Source organism: Zingiber officinale, chromosome 1A (genome assembly GCF_018446385.1).
Source record: "Zingiber officinale cultivar Zhangliang chromosome 1A, Zo_v1.1, whole genome shotgun sequence".
Taxonomy (NCBI): domain Eukaryota; kingdom Viridiplantae; phylum Streptophyta; class Magnoliopsida; order Zingiberales; family Zingiberaceae; genus Zingiber; species Zingiber officinale.
The window spans coordinates 178,926,641-178,948,207 of NC_055987.1; the positions used below are offsets into that span (position 1 = coordinate 178,926,641).

Below are 21,567 nucleotides of genomic sequence, written 5' to 3' on the forward strand. Positions count from 1 at the left end.
AACAATACAGTAATATAAAATTTTATCACCTCTCCTTAACGATAGTAATGTAATCTAAGGGAAGAGAAATATATTACTAAGAGCTTAAGGCTTAAAGTCTTCTAATCCTTGTTCATGGATAATTTTAATTTGGAAACCCAATAATCTTGAGTACAAAAGAATTTGATATGAAATGGTGAGTTCTAAGTGCCCAAAAGTTTTCTAACAGTTTATATAATATGGGTTCAACGAACACTTATTGGATGTCTCTTGTCAATTGGAATATCAACCCAATTAACAAAATAATACATATTCAAACGTTGGACTCCAATAGCTATATTATTAATTGACTAAAATAATCTTTCAATCAATTGATTATTCTTCCAATTGATTGAATAATCTATCTAGTCAATTGAAGTTCAAATAGAACCTCTATTACATAGAAATTGACATGATACTTCCAAAAACCAAAATCCTTGATCAATGGAGGGAAGAGAAAGAAATAATAGCAATTGGATCTCGAGAATTATGTCCCAACTTTTAGTCAATTTAGCTTTATTTTAGGGATTGATGACTTAATCATTTAGTGACTTCCAATCTATTAGAGCATAAGTATAAAGTTTTATTACCCCAAACACAACTTTTAGTTGACTGCTATAGTATTTTTTATTGATCGCTATAGTGTTATAGTCAATTGTCAATACTACTTCAATAAACTATCGATAATATTTCTAGACTAGGCTAATCGACTTATAAGCCCCATAAGGTGTGCTATTATCTAGGACATTAGGCATTAACAAAAATAACTTAGGAATATCTCAAAGCTACAAGACTTTAATGTAGGATCGTAGACGTGCTAGAAGAGGAGGGGGGAGGGGTGAATAGCACGCGTTACTTTTTCACTCATTTCATAGAACACAGAATACGCAGCGGAATAAATAATGAAAAGACAAACAACGCTAACAAGTTTTTTTTTACTTGGTTCGGAACCTGTGGTGACTCCTACTCCAAGGCTCGTGATCATTGATCACTTTCGTTGGGCAATCACTATATATTCGAAAATTGAGTACAAGTACAAATATACAACTTACAAGTATTGCTCAAAATTAAACTTGTTATCAACAACTTGGAGAAATAAAACTTCTAGCTTGATCGTCGTTGGAGCAGCGTTTAGAGGTTTTCAGAGTGCACGCAAGAGCTCAAGTTGTTCTTCAACAATTGTTGTCGAAGCACCTGGTCGAGCCCTCCTTTTATAGCCAAGCTTGATCTGATCCAGATCCCCTGATCTCGGGATCAGGTTTGACTCGTCGTTGATCGGTCGACCGATCCCACCTGAATCAGTCCGCCTTCCGGTTCTTCTACTCAGATATACTTTCTTCGTTCGGTCGACCGATCCTGCAATTCGGTCAATCGATCCCCAGCACATCTGGTCCAATCGACTCAGCTCGGCCACGTCACCGCTTATCCCCGGTTCGGTCGACCGATCCCGAGGTTCGGCCCACCGATCTCAAGTTCCATCGACCGATCCAACCCGAACATCAACCTGCAGAATCATTAGTCTTCCTGCAAAATAGAGTTAACACATGACAAAGAATATGTAAATAAATAATTTTGACAACTTTCGAACTGCCCGATTTTGACTTCGAATTTTCTCCGAAAATCCTACGTCGAACCGACGTCTACTGTTCCCTCACAGGGGAACGCGCTCTCACATACTCCTCTTAGGAGAAGTCACTTGTTGTCAGACCGATCCTCCAAACCGACTGGACTTTTGCTCGGCGCCCGATGCTTCTGGTCTTCATGTTGGATGTCCGCTCCACGACCTGCCCAAACTTCCACTTGGTCCGCAACCATCAGGATTTCAACCTAGAGTCCCCGACTCTAGGATTTTGCCCGAAGCACTCGACCCGTCAAAACTTTCCACCTAGGGTTACCACCTCCTAGGACCTAGGATTATCACCTCCTAGGGTTTTCCACCCGCCTAACCGCAGCTAAGACTTTTCCTCACCTAGGGTTACCGCCCCGTAGGACCTAGGGTTACCACCCCATAGGATTTTCCACTTGCCTAGAATCCACTAGGACTTTTACCTAAAAACACTTAGGACTTTTTCTGCAAGCTCAATCAACCTTGTTAGATAACAAGACAACTTAATTTTGGACCCTTTAATATAATCAAAACTAGGTTCAATCGTCGGGTACTTTCCGCACCAATATTTAATAATTAAACCTCAAGTAGTTATACCATTACCCAAGTGATCACCTCATTAATTCTAATAGTGCAATCATAGCCTAAGTCATCATGATTGATTATGGATTTTAATATTTAAGCAAAAGATTTAAATTAAACTATGATATGTATTTGATATGTGTGTTAAGTTGTGCAAGAACTTGACAAGATGCATATGAAACAGATGAAGCTTGTGACTCCTTTAGGTTGAGTGTGGATGATGAGTTAGCATGGCCAAAGCAACACACTTAACAACTTGGAGGTTAGATATAGTTTTAAAAAGGTTGGCTCAGGGACCATAAGACTATAATCATTGAGGTAGTGTTGAAGTAGCTCATGGAGCTTAACTGGGCGTGGTCAAGTTAGTTGATTAAGTGGCTCAAGGTCCACTAGAAATCGAAGAAGGATGGAATGAGACTTCTAAGAGATCATACACCAAGGATTCAGTGTTTCTAAAGGATCAATGGTGACATAAAAGGTGAATATGTTCGTTCCCAGCGCCCCCGTCAACCCGTCCCAGGCCAACACGGAGGAGGTAAATCACGGACAACTACTAGCCTTTGGAATAGTGACTAGCACATAAGAGAGACATTTACCTCGATTTTGTCGAGATTCGAACTCCGGACCTCATGATGATAACACCTCATGCGCTAGCCACCATGGTATCTGAAGGATAAATAACCTAGTGGGAGATGGTCTTGATAGCTAATTTAAATTGTAGAAGGTAAACTCATTAGCAAGTTGTAAGAGTTGAGAAACACGTAACCTTGAAAAAGGGTGGTTCTCAACTCATGCAAAGACTAGAGCATTAAGATGATCATAGTTGAGATTCTAATTGATTAGATGTTCCCATTCAACTAATAAGCTAAGTTGACTAAAAAGAGTTGACTCAAGCTTAGTGGCTCATGAATAAAATATTTTTATTTGAAGCCTATTCGATTGATGAATCAACAAGAAAGTCAAAATGTAGTCATTGATCTAACACACTGAAGCTACAATAGTCAGATGACCTAAGACCTACAGAAGATCAGTTGATTAATGGTGGAAGCTAGTAGACTAAGGTAATAATTGGCAAACTAAAGATTGTAGCGATTAAGAAAATAGTTGGTTGATGGTAGATCCAATTAATTGATTAGCAACATAACAACATAGTAGAAAGTGAAAGATGAAGATGTTGGAGGCTACAAAAGAAGAACTACGAGGAGCATTCAAAAGCCAACAATTTATTGATTGTGTAATCTCTTGAGCTTTTGTTGTACTTATAACAAAATCCTTTAAGCATTCACTTATCTCAATCTTATAAAGATTATTGTTGTTGTAAGAGATTTCTTCTTCTCAAGAAAGTTATGAGAAGTAAGAAAATGGATTTTTGGAAGTGACTCATTAATGAGTTAAAGGTTACAGAGTAGGAAAGAGAGTTTTAGACTATATTACATTATTGTGTCAGTTATAGATTAATTTATGAGTTTATGTTTTTCTATCATGCATAATTTATGTGCGAACTTGGTAAGGCATTAGCAACAATAGAAGTTGTTATTTGTAGGTTAACTTTCATTCACCCCTTGTAGTCATCCAATCACTTCCCTCACCAATCCTAACAAATACAAGCTACTTTAAATAATAAATCAAAGATTACAACATTTAATCATCAATAGGCTACATATGTCTTTGTCTTTAGCTCCTCCATGATTTGTACTTTCTCCTCCCTCTAGTCGAGCTACATTTCCTTAGTCTTCCAAACTTCTCCTTTCAGCTTGGGCGATATAATTTAGAGTTTTTTTTAGTGTCTTCTTGATTATGACTACATGACTCCTTGCTCTTGAGTCCTCCAAACTCCTCTTCAATTTGGTTTCCTACCCTTTGAGTTCTTTGAATTCCTCCTTAATTCAAACTATCTCCCCTTAATTAGATCCAAACCACTCCATTAGGCTACCTACCCTCGAGCTCTAAGTCCATTCGGTACGACTAAACTTATACATTTGATGCACCAATATCAAATATACATCAAACTTAAACCATATTATCAACACTACAACAAAAATGGCTTTTCGCAGTATGCAAATTCACTTTTCGTAGCGCGCATTGCGCGCTGCACAGTTAAAAGCTGTTGAAAGTCATAAATTATTCGCGGCATGCTTTTGCGCGCTGCGAATAGTATTTTCCGCAGCGCGCAAAGCACGCCGCGGATAATAGGCAAAGCACGCCGCGGATAGTATTTTTCGCAGCGCGCAAAGCACACCGCGAATACTATTATCCGCGGTGTGCTTTGCGCGCTGCGGATAGTATTTTCCGCAACGCGTAAAGCACGCCGCGAATAATAGTATCCGCGACGTGCTTTGCGCGCTGCGGAAAATACTATCGACAGCGCGCAAACATATGCTGTTAATGGTCTTAACTATATTAAAAAAAATTGACAAAAATAATAAATTAAAATTTTACAACAAATTTAGTGCAAATCAAATCCATACAAAATTAATAAAAATCATAGCTTTTCATTATACCACAAAAACTCAAAACATCTAAAACAATATATGAAATCTCTAACAAACTAGCAATTACATAACAACAATTCAACTTACAATCCAAACAAATTAGTATAATATGTATCAATCACACAATACTATAAATTTAGATAACCATGCGACCGTTCTTCCTATTGCATCATCGAGAAACTACATTTCATCATTTGGTCAAATTAGGTCCACCTGAAATTGAACACATGTACCAACTCACAAGTAAAAAACAGCTTGAACACATGTACAAGGAGGTACAGAAAAAATAATTTAGGCTGTATAAATAGAGATCTTAAGTATAGATTCTTATGAAAAACAAGATCAGTGAAATAAAATACTAAAGGAATCTAAAATGAGTGGACATGCTTACTATTTTCTCTCCAACAGCTTGAGTACTAGGCTCCCCATTTTTTTTCTTGTGACCTTCAATCCAAACTTGCAATCTTGTAATTTTTGTATCTACCAGACTTGTCTTTTCCTTAAATATAGAAATATATACAAAATCATTACAACACAATTCAAAAGATACATATATCATTACTTATTACTTAAATTATAAAAAATTAAAAATAATTACCATAATGTGAGTCAAACGAGCATAACCTACCTGAATGGAGAAGTCTAAAATCCTGTTAAGGCACTACCACAACAAATCTACTGATATTTTGAGCTGGAAAATCCAAATTGGATACGCTTCAGCTGTTACCGATAAGAATTAAATCCACATAATTATTTAACAAAGAACATACTGTTAGGACCAAAAGTAGCTAGAGGGGGGGGGGGTGAATAGCTCGTCGCGTTCGCTCGTTGCTTGACGTTGCTCGGCGTTGATTGTTTCTTCAAGAATATGCAGCGGAAAATACAGAAACAAACACACAACGCTAACACGGTTTGTTTTACTTGGTATCCACCTCACACGAGGTGACTAATCCAAGGATCCACACCAACACACACACCCTCCACTAAATAAAACTCTCCTTTATGGTAACTACCAAGGGCGGAGAAGCCCTACAAGACTCAATACAAGAAGAGAGGGAAAGGATACAAGAAATACAAGCTTACAAGCTTACAATGAGTATAAACCCTAACCCTAGCTTCTCTTCTTGGCTTTGATCCGCCTCTTGACTTGGAAAACTTCCAAGATCCTTCAAGAACTGGCGATCTGAGCTTTATGAGTGCTGTGGAGGAGCTGGCGAGAAATCTGGAGTGAATCGGAGAAGAGATGTCGCAGCCATCACAAGCCTGCAGCTATAAACGACGCCAACGGTCGGATCCCGATCGATTCGAATATTCCTAATCGATCGGGGAGGCTTTGGATCGATCCACGGATCGATCCAGAGCGCTTCTGGAAAGCGCCTGGATCGATCCACGGATCGATCCAGCGCTTATCGCGCGAAGCAGCCGCGTCCCAATCGATCCACCGATTGATTGGGACCTCTGGATCGATCCACGGATCGATCCAGAGGCTCTCTGTTCGCTGGGACAGGTCTGGATCGATCCACTGATCGATCCAGCACTTGATTTTTGTCCAAAACCAAGTCCCAAACCTCCCAAACCAACATCCGGTCAACCTTGACCTGTTGGTATGTCATGCCTAGCATCTAGTCACTCCCTTGACCTGCTAGGACTCCCTTACCAAGTGTCCGGTCAATCCCTTTGACCCACTTGGACTTTTCTCTGTGCCAAGTATCCGGTCAATCCCTTTGACCTACTTGGACTTTTCTTTCATGCCAAGTATCCAGTCAATCCTTTGACCTACTTGGACTTCCCAGCACCAGATGTCCGATCATCCTTGATCCATCTGGATTTTCCCTTGCCTGGCTTCACTCACAAGGACTTTCACCTAGCTTCACTCACTAGGGATTTCTATCTGCCTAGCTTCACTCACTAGGACTTCCTTCTGCCTGGCTTCACTCACCAGGACTTTTCTTCTGCCTGGCTTCACTCACCAGGACTTTCATACCGCCTAGCTTCACTCACTAGGTCTTTCATTTTGCCTAACATCCCAGTTAGGACTTCCCAGTCAAGTATCCAGTCAACCTTGACCTACTTGACTCTTCTTCAATCAATATCTTATTGTCAAACATCTAAACTCAAACCAAGACTCAGCTTGGTTACCCAGGTCAACCTTGACATGAGGGATATTGCACCAACAATCTCCCCCTTTTTAATGTTTGACAATACCACTATAACACTTACAATCCCATATGTAAGTTAGGCTAATCCCATAGCCTCCTTCTTCATGCCACTAGGTAATGAAAGCATAAATTAAGCTCTTCATTCTCCCCCTAAGAGGGCAAACTCCCTCTAGGTAATGAAAGCCTAACTTACTCCCTTTCATGAGTCCTTTCATTCTCCCCCTATGACCTTCCCATAGGTAATGAAAGCCTAAACTTAACCATACATTCTCCCCCTATTGGCACACATCAACCCATCGTTGGACACACATCAACCTATGCTCCAATTCTGGGCACACTTCAACAAATTCATTTGTTGAAGACTCTCCCCCTGAAGAGTTGCTCATCGTTGTTCACAACATCACTCGTTGTGATCAACACGATAATGAAGGTCCCATATCCTTTATTTATCCTTAACTTCTCCCTCAATGTAGACAACTACCCAACCTTGAGCATTATCTACCACTTGAGTGTCCACTTGAAATAATGAGGATATCCACTCCCCATTTCTCCCCATTTCAAGTTTAAATGCTCAACCTTGAGCAAGTTCACAACAGAAGGTTAACCACCTTCCAAGGTTCATGAAAAATAATTTTCATGTCTTTAAAGAGTCCCTCCCCCTAAAGACATGGTGGTAACTCCTGTCATTGCACCAACAATGACTTAGAATCCCTAAAACATTAGGAAACCCAAATTTAGAAGTTTTGAGGTTCAAATATTCAAAATTTGAAACAACCTCAACCTAAACTTCTACTTAGTCTTCGTTAACCAATCCATCCTTGTTTTCAACATGAAAACACCCTTTGTATGTATACAAATGTATTTAAGGGGTTTGGAATGGTTACCTAGACTCAAAGAGGTTCAAAGATGCTGAAATCAGGCCTTCCCAGCCAAAACCAGCAACTTGGATCGATTGAAGTTGGGTTCCAATCGATTGAACCTTTACGAATCGATCCATCGATCGATTCAGACTCCGGATCGATCGGCTGATCGATCCAGCGAGCTTCTGCGGGAATTGCCGTTTGAATCGATCCATGGATCGATTCAGAACTCAATCGATCCATGGATCGATCAGACTCGATAGTTGCTGAAATTCCATTTCAGTCAACTTCAGAAACCCCTAGAAAATTCTACAAAAATCCAAAAATTATGAAATTTCGTGTAGACATTATTTAGGGCATACTTAATCATGGAAAAATAGCTTTCTATGAAAATACATCATATTTTCAAAGATTGACACAAACTTGAAAACTTGCAAAAACTTTAGTGTTTTTCTTCAAGTTTGTATCTAACTATTCAATGGTGATTACTATCAAAAGATAGCCTTCACCAAGGTTTTCCAAAAACATTTTAAAACATTTTCAAAACCAATATCCCATCACATTCCTTGGGCTTAATGCACATGACTTGTACATTAGCTTTCCCAATGATGGGAAAACACATAACTATGTGTTTTGATGAATTTAAAACTCAAAGGAATGCACTAAGTCAACATCTTAAGCTTTGTTCATCATCCTAACATCTCACTTGTATCTATTGTGGACAAAACACATACAAGTCATCTTAGAGGTCTTTGTGAGATGTAAAATTTGGTTTTGCCCTATTCTAGGGATCATGCATATTTATCTAGGCATTTTAGAAATGTTAGACATTCACCTAGGATGTCACTTGTCAATAAGTGTCGTTAAATGCCATTTGTCCTTAATTACAAGGAATTAAACTTAATGCATGATTATGTTATGGCATACATCAAAAGAAAATAATTTTCAAAAGAAAATATCCTATTACTACATGATGTATGAATGTCATGACATGGTATTTTCGGATTTTTCATAATAAAACATGAATGCAAAACTAGACATGATGTCATGGCATATTATGGGCAAACAATCATGGCAAGATTTAGCATAAATAAAATATACCTAGATTAACTATCTAAGTATCCTTAAAGTCTTAGCTAAACTTACAACTTAAACCTAGATTGCCCTAAAGTGCTACAAGAGAATGTCAAAGCCTAAATTTGGCATTTCTAATTTCCTTGATTTAAATGTATGCCAATTGAAAATAAACATGTCCTCAAATGTTGGCATATTCCATATTTTCTTCAAGAGTAGCACTTTTAAATTTAAGGCCCGGATTGCCTTAAATTGCCTAAGAACATACCAAAATCCCAACTTGATAGTTCTTATGAATTTCCCAATATGTGCCATTTAAGATTAAAATCAATTCTTCCACCATTAGGCACATTTTACTCTTTCAAGGAGTAATCAATAGGTCCATTTCATTTTCAAAGGTTAACTAAAACCTTGAAAATGCTCCTTGAGTGTCAATTTCCTCAAAGTTGGGTTAACTACCCTTCTAATCGGAGTTGACACTCTCTAACCCATCTATGGGGTAGAGAAGATGCTCCTAGGAACCCAACACCTATTGGTGCTCCTTGGATGCTCTAGGTACTCACTAGGGATAACTTCCCTAGATACCTTCCTAGTGACCTTGTTGGGCTTCTTAGAAGCCTTGGTCACGTTTTCTAGGTCAACTCTAGGGATAACCTCCCTTGTGACCTTGTTTGTGACTTTCTTAGACTTCTTAGAAGTCTTAGTCACATTTATTGCAAAAATACTCTTAGGGATGACTTCCCTAGTATTTTTGGCTTGACCACTAGACCTAGGGTTTGTTCCATAACTATATGGAACTCTATGATAAGAGGGCACATCCTTCTTAGCCTTTGGTTTGTATCCCAAACCTCTATGGCCATTGGATGGCTTTTGTACCCCTAAACCTAGGTTATGCTCATTTTGCCCTAATAGGATATTTTCCATCCTTTTTAGGGTCTTTTCCATTTTATCAAGCCTTGATCTCAAGACTTGATTTTCTATCACTAAGTCCTTAGTTTTTGGTTTTTCATTTGATCCATGAGCATTTTTATTCTTGGGCTTGTATCTATTATCCTTAGTGTTCTTGCCCAAATGTCTATCTACCTTCCTGACCTTAGGTTGGGTAGTCTTGGCATGTAAAGCCACATGTTTTTCCTTAATGCCCTCATGCTTTCTATTCTTATGGTAAATTGCATTAAAATGATAAAAATTTGATCTATTTTCCTTTTTACCATAACGTAAAGGGGTAGGCTCAATAAATGTTACCTTCTTCTTTACCTTGGAGGCTCCCCCTTGACTAGTGCCTCCTTGAGCCTTGACCATCTTCTTCCCCTTGGGGCATTGACTTCGGTAATGCCCTTTTTGTTGACACAAGAAGCACACAATGTGCTCCTTGCTCTTCTTTGTCCCGGGGGTGGTCTCCTTGGGCTTCTCCTTGCCCTTTTGTGTCACTTGACCCTTTTTCTTGGCCAAGTTGGGACACTTGCTCTTGTAGTGCCCACTTTCCCTACACTCAAAACATATTATATGATTTTTATTTTTAATTGAAACATTTATACCTTCTTGTGTAGGGGTGGTGCTTTCTCCTCCATGTGATGTGGATGTAGGGGCTTCCTCTTGATCCGATAGTGATGCTCCTCCATTTGATTTTTCTTGACTTGTGGAGGTGGAAGCTTCTTCATCCTCTTCATCTCTTGACCCGGATGTAGAAGCTTCTCCTTCTTCTTGATCCGGTGTCACCAAGGATTGCTCCCTCTCAATCCTAGAGGTGGAGGCTTCATCATCTTGAATATGAAACAAGGAGTATGCTCCCTCCTTGTTCCCTTCGTTGCATTCCCTTGAGGATGAAGCTTCTTGGATTTCCTCTTCTTCGGAGGTTGAGCATCTCTCAACCTCGGAGTCCTCCTCTTGGTCTTGATCCAATGAGTCGCCCTCTTTGGATTCTCCTTGATTTGATACAGTGGAGGGGATCTCATGAATTCTTGCCAATTTGCTCCAAAGCTCCTTGGCATCTTCAAACTCTCCAATTTGTTCCAAGATGTTGCTTGGCAATAAATTGACCAAAAGCTTGGTCACTTTGTCATTGGCCTCACATCTTTGGATTTGGTCTTTGCTCCACTTGCTCCTCTTTAAAAGCTTTCCCTTGGAGTTCGTTGGAGCTTCAAAACCTTCCATGAGAGCAAACCATTGCTCTATCTCCATCATAAGAAAATTTTCGATTCTTGATTTCCAAGAATCGAAGCTTGTAGATGAATATGGTGGAGCCACCCTTGTGTCAAATCCAAGTCCATCTTGGAATTGCATCTTGAAGTTGAGCTTGATAAAATCTTGAACTTGAAGAATTTGCTCCAACTTCTTCACCCTCTAGCTTTTCTTGTTATGCTTGACCCTTCCGGAGATGATTCCGGTGAAGAGCGGCCTTGCTCTGATACCACTTGTTGGGACCAAAAGTAGCTAGAGGGGGGGGTGAATAGCTCGTCGCGTTCGCTCGTTGCTTGGCGTTGCTCGGCGTTGATTGTTTCTTCAAGAATATGCAGCGGAAAATACAGAAACAAACACACAACGCTAACACGGTTGGTTTTACTTGGTATCCACCTCACACGAGGTGACTAATCCAAGGATCCACACCAACACACACACCCTCCACTAAATAAAACTCTCCTTTATGGTAACTACCAAGGGCGGAGAAGCCCTACAAGACTCAATACAAGAAGAGAGGGAAAGGATACAAGAAATACAAGCTTACAAGCTTACAATGAGTATAAACCCTAACCCTAGCTTCTCTTCTTGGCTTTGATCCGCCTCTTGACTTGGAAAACTTCCAAGATCCTTCAAGAACTGGCGATCTGAGCTTTGTGAGTGCTGTGGAGGAGCTGGCGAGAAATCTGGAGTGAATCGGAGAAGAGATGCCGCAGCCATCACACGCCTGCAGCTATAAACGACGCCAACGGTCGGATCCCGATCGATTCGAATATTCCCAATCGATCGGGGAGGCTTTGGATCGATCCACGGATCGATCCAGAGCGCCTCTGTGCTCTGGAAACGCGCCTGGATCGATCCACGGATCGATCCAGCGCTTATCGCGCGAAGCAGCCGCGTCCCAATCGATCCACTGATCGATTGGGACCTCTGGATCGATCCACGGATCGATCCAGAGGCTCTCTGTTCGCTGGGACAGGTCTGGATCGATCCACTGATCGATCCAGAACTTGATTTTTGTCCAAAACCAAGTCCCAAACCTCCCAAACCAACATCCGGTCAACCTTGACCTGTTGGTATGTCATGCCTAGCATCTAGTCACTCCCTTGACCTGCTAGGACTCCCTTACCAAGTGTCCGGTCAATCCCTTTGACCCACTTGGACTTTTCTCTGTGCCAAGTATCCGGTCAATCCCTTTGACCTACTTGGACTTTTCTTTCATGCCAAGTATCCAGTCAATCCTTTGACCTACTTGGACTTCCCAGCACCAGATGTCCGATCATCCTTGATCCATCTGGATTTTCCCTTGCCTGGCTTCACTCACCAGGACTTTCACCTAGCTTCACTCACTAGGGATTTCCATCTGCCTAGCTTCACTCACTAGGACTTCCTTCTGCCTGGCTTCACTCACCAGGACTTTTCTTCTGCCTGGCTTCACTCACCAGGACTTTCATACCGCCTAGCTTCACTCACTAGGTCTTTCATTTTGCCTAACATCCCAGTTAGGACTTCCCAGTCAAGTATCCAGTCAACCTTGACCTACTTGACTCTTCTTCAATCAATATCTTATTGTCAAACATCTAAACTCAAACCAAGACTCAGCTTGGTTACCCAGGTCAACCTTGACCTGAGGGATATTGTACCAACACATACAAGAAACTAAGACGGAAAAGTGAAACTGTTCAACCAGAAGGAACAACAATTACATAATATCTTTCCGATCTTGTAGCAGCAAATCAAACTCGGAAAAGCAAGTAGCATGGAAGTTCCATCTCAGATATGCTCGTTGAGAAGAACTACCTTAGCACAAATCATGGAGCTTTCTAGATATATAGCAAGCTAACAGAGACCAAGCCAACACTTAGACGCCATCACAATGCAAGACCAAACACTACTGTGCGGAAAAGAATTAGTGCTATCAATTCAACAGTACATTAAAGACATGAATCTAGTGGCAGACTTATATATAACATGCTTGCGAATATAAGTAAATACCTCTTCATTCAAAACACAATTTGAAGATTATCTAGGTCTATGTATGTCATCTTAGGGTCCTCTGCCATTTTAGTATCAAATAGAGGAGTAGCCAGCTTGGGAGGGTTCTAAACAAAGGTGAATCACTCATTAAGACAAAAAATCTCCAAAACAATCAAACATGCAAGTTAACTTTTTGATTACCAAGAAAGAAAATCACATATAAAAAATTGATTCCTACATCATTATATTTTAAACAAATAAATATCATGTATTATTCACACAAGTTTTACAAAACTTGTAATTACAAAACTTGAAAAAACCTATCATTATATTTTAATTGGTAGAGGTAACTGACAAAGTTTTTCCTTGGTATTATGTCCTTCCATCATGTAATTGCCACAAAGTTAATTTTTTTTATGGATAACAGTATATAAATATGATCATTCTTTGGCCTGTGCCAAACAGATTTGCTATTGTTATAAGAGAGATAGTTCAATAAACTAGATTGCAAATGAATCATAGAGATTGCAGGAACCTAAGTTGAAAGAAAACATTTAATATGTCATCAAGATAATATACATACTAAACCTAGAACTCTATCATAGAACAAAACAAAAAAGATATTAAAAAAAAAAGAAGAAAATAAAGTATGGAAAACCTAGAACTCTTATCCTAATTGTTAGAAAAAGAGGTAGAAACTTGGGAAAATTAGGATATACACAAACCTAAGAGGAGATGAACTCTTATCTATTAGATTAATTCTAAACTAAATAAATCTACACACAATCAACAACTAATTACAACATGTATCAACTAATGATATACCAATTATACTAACTGATCTAGTAATCCAATTAACCCTAATTCCTACACCTTACCTCAAATCACAGCTACTGTTGATGCTGGAACAAGTAGAGCAAAACCAAGAACACCTACAGTACACAAAACCTCACCTCACAGTCGTGCTTGTTGATCCACAGCACTCAACCTCATTGGAATCAATCGGATCACAACAGGAGGTCAAGCAGGGAGATCACTGATCAATTAACCATCCTTCTAGCCTCTTCCCGGCAGCTCAAGAACACCTCCCTGATACCAACATCTCCAAATATGTAACCTAATTCAACCGAAAAGAAGAAGAGGATCGGTAACAGAGAAGAAGACCTAAGCTTACCTCAATCGGTTGTCTCCAGAAGGTATCGCCCAATCCGATCCACTTTGAGGAGCCACGGATCGTTATGTGAATAGCTCAAGAAGGAGGAAACGAAGGGTCAATCGGTCGGAAACAACCAAAACCAAGCCCTCCACCGTGCCCTAGCCACCTAGCCATCGTCGCTCACGCGTAAGAACCAACCGAGGAAGGGATCGCTCCATCGGAAGAGCTTGGACAGCGTCAGCACCTTCAAGAATCCGGCGACGGTCCTCAGGCGACGCGAAGAGGCCCAGATCGTCGGAAGCAGTTGCCCTCTGTCGGCGTCGGGTGCGTCGGATCTTCCGCGTGAGAGAAGAGAGAGATCGGACTGAGAAGGAGAAGGGCTTCGGCTGGATCTGAGCTTAAGGGTCGATGCCGGCAGAGAAAAGATCGTCGGAGCTGAAGCCTTACTCCATCGGCGTCAATCATCCGCGAGAGAGAACAGAGAAGAGATGGAAGTCGGGTCGCAAGGGGTTGGGGAAGAAAGGTTCAGCGTTTGGGAAAGAAAAAAAGGAAAAAGGATTATATAAATAAAACATTTCCTCACTTAAATGGTATCCCAAACAGGCTTTATCCGCGCCGTCAATTTGTCCCCTTAAAACCCGTCGTACGAGCTCGGAAAAATTTTCAAAAAATTTCTAAAAATTCTGAAAAAAATTTATAAGGTTATTTCCCAAATAACCTTATTATTTAAATTTTCCGATATCTTACAGCGTGCAGCGTGAGAAGTTTTTCGGCGCCGTAGGGAAAAGTGCGGAGGGTGTGACAAGTGCGGACGAGGGTTTGGATTTTTGCTAAGGCTAATTATTAATAGATTAAACTAATTATTAATGGATTAATAATGACATTTATTAGAAATGTCAAGATAAAGGATCTAACATGATATTTTATTTTATTTTTGTATTATTTTTAAATAAATGTCATTATAAGGTATTTATTATGACACTTAGAAATAAGTGTCATTAAGATAATATCACAATAGATCAATTTTCCTGTAGTTGGAGAGGAAGCGGCCATGGTTTCGGCGGCTTTGATCCGGTTTATGTTTTTAACCTAGCATTTTTTTTTATTTTAATTGTGTTTTTTTACTTATTACATTTTTATTTAATTACTTACTTTAAGTTTTTCTTTACTTATTTTTTTAAACCATGTTTATTATTGATCGGCTTTTGGGGTTGGATGTATTTTTTTTATTATTTACATATGTTTGTTTAATTTAATTTTTTTTAAAGATAACTATCTTTTAAACTATAATTTAAAAAAAAAATTAAAGTTGGTCAAAACATGCCGGGTCAAAACACATTCCTTTTAATCATGGTCGTAAATAATAATTTTTTATTATTATTATTTTTTAAACTAATCGCAACATGCTGCATGCCGTTAATAATTTTAAAAAGTATTCGCGGCGTGCCTATTTTTACATGCCGTTATTGTTATTAAATATTTATAGTATTAACGGCATACTTTTAATGTGCGCTGTTAATATCTAGACGTAATTTTTTTCCTTCTTTAAGTTTATACTATTAACAGCGCGTATCAATATGCACGCCGTTAATAATACTATTAACGGCGTGCTTTTAATGTGCGCTGTTAATAGCAAGCTGTGAAAAGCTATTTTTGTTGTAGTGCAAATTATCAAAATAATAAGGTCAATCTTAACCACAATAAAGGAACTAATGTTTCAATACAAACTACTTTAACCTAATGTCTTCTAGACAAGCTCTTCATCGAGATCTAGCCAAATTCTTAAACATAATAACATCTTAGAGGCATCCACATTATAGAGGTCAACCATGATCAAAGTGGGTTGGAAAAGTTATGCACCTTTTACAATATTAGCGTATGGAAAGCAACGATCGAGTTCTAAGATTTTGCAAACTTAAAATCAAGTACTAATATTCCTTAGTCTGTCCTATTAATGGATGGTCGAGACACACTCTATCTTATACAAACAAGGCGTGGCTTATTTCTGTTTGTTCCGTTGAGGCCAACAAAAGGGAGGTGAATTACCTGTAAGTATAATTTAAAACTATTCTCTTGCTACTTACTTAGCAACAAAAAACACACATTAGATAAATAAAGTAAAAGACATAAAAGGTAAGAGACACAAGGAATTACTATTGGTCTCATATGGCTTGCAAGAGGGGGGGGGGGGGGGGAATTGTCTGTAAAATAAAAAAATAACCCTTTTTTGATCTTTTAACTTAGTTAGATAGCGCAATTAAAATAAAGCAAAAATAAATTGAACAACTAAAAAAGGAAATAAGTAAGAAGACTATAGCATTTTTATTTGGTTACAATCTAAGTGGTTGTTAATCCAAGGCAGTTCAAAGTTCAATAAAAACCTCCTTCGATGAAGGCGGAGAAGACTCTTACATTCTTTGAAAACTCAGAAATAAACTAGAAAATGAATACAAGAGTTATTGTTTATTTCCTACCTCTAGAGATCTTTTTATAGCCTCGAAAAACTCTATCTGAAGCTTGAAGGCGCCTTCAATTGGATTCAAGGTGCCTTCAATGAGATACGTTTTATTGCCAAAGATAAAACTTTATCTTCGGCTAACGGTCATCTAAAGGGGCCTTCAACAGGCTGGAAGATATCTTCAACACTATTCATGGAAGGCGCCTTCCAAGCCATTGAAGGTGCCTTCCCTGAAGCAGATCAGCTCCTTAGCCGATCTTATTTGCGTGGGTGATGTTCCAATTAACCAGAGTTGAGATCACCTGAACCCAACTCCGACCTTCTCCTCGAGCAGGTTTCCTTCCCGGTTTCTCGTCCCTTGAATGTCACTTATGTCTTTCTTGTCCATTGATGTACTTTTTCGCAACACCTCATCTTTCGGATGCACTGAATCCATTGACTCCTTTCCCGTGCAATCATTCTCGTTAGCTATGTCTTCCGCTCAACTTCTTGTACTCCTAAGTTCCTATACACTTAGACACAAGACATTAAAGACAAACAAAATCTAACTTAACTTGATTGACCACATCAAAACTACTATGGGGTACTTACAATCTCTCTTTTTGATGTGCATCAACCCAAGTTAAAGTTAGGGTTAAACCAAAATATAATAACATGATTATGTAAAGTAAATTGCAATTATAACGATTTAACTAAGTTAAGAATTTTGCAAAATAAGTACAAGGATAAAAACTCTAAATTTTAAAAATATCCTAACTCCCCCTTAACTTGTACATAATTCTCTCCCTTTGATCACATCAAAAAATAGGGAAAACAGTTAAAAAAGATTTAAAATAATTTTCTAAGAGTACATTACAAGAATTGCCATTAATCTAATATTTTTCATAAATAAGTTTTAAAAATATTCTATTTTTACTAAATAATCTTCTGTTTTGACAAAAATAATTTTAAAAAAAATACTTTTTGGTTTATAAAAATGCTAAATTTATTTTTCAAACTTAAACGGAATAATCTATATCAGTAGAAAAATTTTCACAGTTAAACAGTATTTAATCAAACATAATTGATTGATCTCATTAGAACAACCTTATTTTTGAAAATAAATATTGAAAAATATATTTTCAACTCTAGAAATTATGCTAATTTTCTTGGATATGTAAAATAGATTTTTTAATGCTAGAAAAATCAAAGTTTTCAAATTTCTATTTTTTAAAATTTTTAATATTAAAAATTAACTTTTTTAAAAATAATTCATAATAATTCAGATAATATTCAAAAAATATCAAATTTTTTTATTAAGATAGAGAACATCATGTTTTATCATAAAAAATATTTTTTAAAAAAAATACATCTAAAAAATATTTTTAATTTTCAAAAATACTATTTTTGTTATTAAATTCATAGAAAATAACTTAACGATCAATAAAAAAATTTATAATTTTTCTTACAGATAAGTAATAAAATCTTGTTTCATAGAAAAATTAAGATCTAATTAATTTCGAACAAAAAGGATTCAAAAAAAATTATTTAAAAAGTTATAATTTAAAAAATTATTTCAAAAAAATTTTAAGCATGTAATGAAAATATTTAAGTAAATAAAAATTAGAACATGCATGAAAATTAACCTAAGCATGATTTTGAAACTCAATATAGGTTCCTATCTACTAGATTAATCAAAAAAATTCTTGATATATATTTTCTTGTTATTTTTATGATTTAATCATTATGGAATCTATAATACCAATTTAGTCTTCTAGAATCTAAAATTATTTTGTGGAGCGTATGTATTTGAACACGTAAGATTTCCTTTTGATTTTAATTTTTCTATCTCTTCTTTTAATTTCTCATTTTTCATTTTTAAATTATCATGCATATCTAAGGAGCATGAATTTGCTAAGTTTAATTTTAACCTAGCATTATCTTTTTCTAATTTTACCATATTTTTAGATAACATCTTAATAAATTTGAAAGACTGCTTAGGAGATAGTGCTCGTACCTCACTTACCTCGTAGTTTGTTCCTCCTCCTTCATCACTGCTTTCCTCTAAAGATTCTCCCCCTTCGTTGATGCTCATCTCTGAAGAACTTTTGGCGTGCCTTTGATGGTCTGCTATCAAGGCTAGTCCGACGTAGGCTTCGATCTCATACTCGGAGGACGACAATTCATCCTAAAGGAGATAAAAGAGAATTACCAGAATTGACCGGATCAAATCATCAAATCAAATCAAATTAGTTTTAGGATTATTCTAATAATTCTGTTATAATTATTAGAATAATTTTTAGAATTATTCTGTTATTTATTAATTGGTTAATTGACCGAGTACTTGTTTAAACCCTATATATTGTATTGTCTTGAGGCTGTAGAACCACCAATGAAATTTGAGGCAAATCTTTGAGGGCATAGATTTTCAGGATGATCAATGATGTGACAAATTTGACATTTTACCCGAGAGTAATCAAATCTTTTAGGGCATAGATTTCCAGTATGGCCAATGATGCGACAAATTTGACATCGGACTGAATTTTGTTTTTGACCTCCTTGATAGTGTTGAGTATTTGACATCTAAAGTAAAATAACTTATCTTGTAGAGAGACTGGATCGCCGGAAAGGGGGCCTTTTGCCTGGAGAAACTCCCCTTGGAGGAAATAGAAGCCTTGGCTGGAGCAACCACTTGTTGTCGACGTCGAGGTTTGGTCGACGTTCGGTGGACAGCGGCGGTAGCACAAAAGGAGAAGCCATCTTTGTCGTCTTGTTTTGCGGTTAAAAAAAAAAAAAGAAACTCCTCTTTTGTCTTGGGCGGCAGCAGAAAAGGAAGGGAAGAGGATTTGTGAGGGAGAATTAAGAAAAAGAGAAGGAACGAAGGATCATGACTCTGATACCATGTTAAAAGAATAATAGAAAGCAGATAAAATAGAAGAGTAATAATTAATCTTATTATTTGTTGATACTTGCCCTCAAGACAATACAATATATAGGGTTTAAACAAGTACTCGGTCAATTAACCAATTAATAAATAACAGAATAATTCTAAAAATTATTCTGAGAATTATTCTAATAATTATAACAGAATTATTAGAATAATCCTAAAACTAATTTGATTTGATTTGATGATTTGATCCGGTCAATTCTGGTAATTCTCTTTTATCTCCTTTACATCCCACGTAGCTTTCAAGTTTTTATGTTTTGATTTTGTTAGTCTTTTGCCCTTATCTTTCTCCTTCTTCTTTAGTTTGGGGCAGTCATCCTTGATGTGTACTTCTTCTTGGTAGTTGTAGACCGAACATTCCTTTTGCTCCGGAGATACTTTTTCGACTTGTTAAATTTATTAGTTTTAATAAATTTACTTAACTTTCTTACCATTAATGCTGCTTCGTCTTTGTCGATGGATGTTTCGGAGTCTGGATCGTCTGTTCTTGCCTTTAGGATAATTGTCTAACTTGACTCCTTTGATTCTGCATGTATAGATTCGTGAAGTTTTAAAGTGAAAAATAAATTTTCTAATGAACTTACCTCTAGATCTTTTGATATATAATAAGAGTCGACTATGGACGTCCATTCTTGTGTTCTAGGGAAAGCATTTAAAACGTACCTTAGTGAATCTCGATTTGTTATTTTTTTCTCCAAGATTCGTAAGTCTGGTGATTAGCTCCTTCAGTTTGGCATGGAGTTGCGCTACTGACTCTCCTTCTTTCAGCCAGAGGTTCGTCAGTTGGTTCTGGAGCAGATCTCGTCTCTCGAGCTTTGCTTTAGGCGTTCCTTCGTGTAGCTCCAAGAACTTCTCCCAAAGTTCCTTTGTTGATTCGTAATCTCTGATTCAATTGACTTCCTGGGGTGGAAGTACGTTTAGCAAGTGGGACTCGGCTAGTCCGTTCTCTACAAAGTCAGATTGTTCCTTGTTGGTCCATTGGTACTCTTCTTTTTCAGCTCCTTGTTGGTCTTTGGGGGCTACAAGACCATATTTAATTATTAAGAGTATTTCAAAATCTGTTTTGAAAAATACCTCCATGCATTTCTTCCATATCGCGAATTATCTCTTGAACTTTGGCAAGTAGATGCTTAGTTCGACCATCGTCTGGTTTGCTTCGGTTGACGATTAGTCCTTCTGAAGCAATTGAGATCTAATATCACTTGTTGGTTCCATGCGATTGACAAGAGAGGAGTGAATTACCTGTAAAATAAAAAAATAATCCCTTTCTAGATCTTTCAACTTAGTTAGATGTCGCAATTAAAATAAAGCAGAAATAATTTGAACAACTAAAGAAGGAAATAAGTAAGAAGGCTATAGTGTTTTTACTTGATTACAACATAAGTGGTTGTTAATCCAAGGTAGCTGAAAGCTTAATAAAAATCTCTTTCGATGAAGTGAAGAAGCCTCTTACATTCTTTGAAAGCTCAAAAATAAACTAAAAAATGAATACAAGAGTTGTTATTTATTTTCTACCTCTAGGGATCTTTTTATAGCCCCTGGAAAACTTTATCCAAAGCTTAAAGGTGCCTTCAATTGGATTCAAGGTGCCTTCAATGAGATAAGTTTTATCGTCTAGCCAACGGTCATTTGAAGATGTCTTCAATAGGCTAGAAGGTGTCTTTGCCACTATTTATGAAAGGCGCCTTCTAAGCCATTGAAGGCGCTTTCCCTGAGGCAGATCAACTCCTTAGCTGATCTTCTTCACGTGGATGATGCTTCGGTTAACTGAAGTTGAGCTTACCCGAACCCAACTTCAACCTTCTCCTCGAGCATGCTTCCTTCCCAGCTTCTCGTCCCTCGAACATCGTATATATTTTTCTCGTCCAGAGGTGTACTCTTTTGAGAACCTCATCCCTCGAATGCACTGAGCTCATCAACTCCTTTCTCATGTCATCCTTCTCGCTTGCTGCATCTTTTGCTCGACTTCTTGTGCTCCTAAGTTCCTGCACACTTAGACACAATGCATCAAAAATAAATATGACCTAACTTAACTTAGTTGACCACATCAAAACTACTATGAAGTACTTACAATTACTTAG

General features: G+C 37.7%; 1 long non-coding RNA gene across 1 annotated transcript; it reads right to left on the reverse strand.

The window, feature by feature from the left end:
- Nucleotides 1–5,077: 5,077 nt before the first annotated feature.
- On the reverse strand, nt 5,078–14,257 carry LOC122012792. The gene is made up of 4 exons (XR_006120327.1): nt 14,121–14,257; nt 13,900–14,035; nt 5,327–5,418; nt 5,078–5,197 (listed from the first exon to the last, which is right to left on the reverse strand). It is a non-coding gene; the product is annotated as an uncharacterized LOC122012792 (long non-coding RNA).
- Between the last annotated feature and the right edge of the window lie 7,310 nt (nt 14,258–21,567).